This window comes from Myotis davidii, unplaced genomic scaffold, assembly GCF_000327345.1.
Source record: "Myotis davidii unplaced genomic scaffold, ASM32734v1 scaffold54, whole genome shotgun sequence".
NCBI classification, from domain to species: Eukaryota; Metazoa; Chordata; class Mammalia; order Chiroptera; family Vespertilionidae; genus Myotis; species Myotis davidii.
Window position 1 is genome coordinate 3,392,005 of NW_006287915.1, and position 718 is coordinate 3,392,722.

Here is a 718-nt window from a genome sequence, read left to right on the forward strand (position 1 = left end):
TAAGTCAATCAGAGAAAGACAAATATAATATGATTTCATTTATATGTGGAACCTAAAGAATAATATAAATGAACAGATAAAGCAGAAGCAAACTCATAGATACAGAGAACAGACCAATGGTTGCCGGAGAGAAGAGGGTTTGGGAGACTGGGTGAAAAAAGTGAAGATATTGAGAAACACACATTGGTAGTTACAAAATAGGCATGGGAATATATAGGACAGCATTGGAAATCTATTCAATAATAGTGTTTCCTGCATCTTCTGAGTTCAGTCTCCATTTCTGAAAAGGAAGAAACAAGAAAGTTTTCATAGAATGAATCCTCTTGTCACATAATCTATCTATCTATATCTATATCTATCTATCTATATATCTATATCTATATCTATATCTATATATATAGATAGATATATATATATGACCCTAATATGCAAATAGACTGAATGGCAGAACAACCAAACAACTGGTCACTATGATGTCTGCTGACCTCCAGGGGGCATGCATGGAACATGGCAGGCATTGGCAGCAGGCAACACAGCACAGAACATGACGGGTGTTGTCTGTGGCGAGATGGTGGAGCAAGTGAGCAGGGGTGCCAGACCAAGGTGGGGTGCCCGTCACTGTTATCGGGGCAAGCCTCTGGTGGTTACAGAAAATTCTTTGCTCCTGTGCACTGTGGTCTCGGCCAGTGCTCACACCTGCTGCTGGCGCTGGCCCCAC

At 41.2% G+C, this 718-nt stretch overlaps 1 pseudogene; it reads right to left on the reverse strand.

Annotated features, from left to right (window-relative positions):
* Nucleotides 1-232: 232 nt before the first annotated feature.
* The window catches only part of LOC102758907, a 5,490-nt pseudogene continuing 5,004 nt past the window's right edge, over nucleotides 233-718 (reverse strand).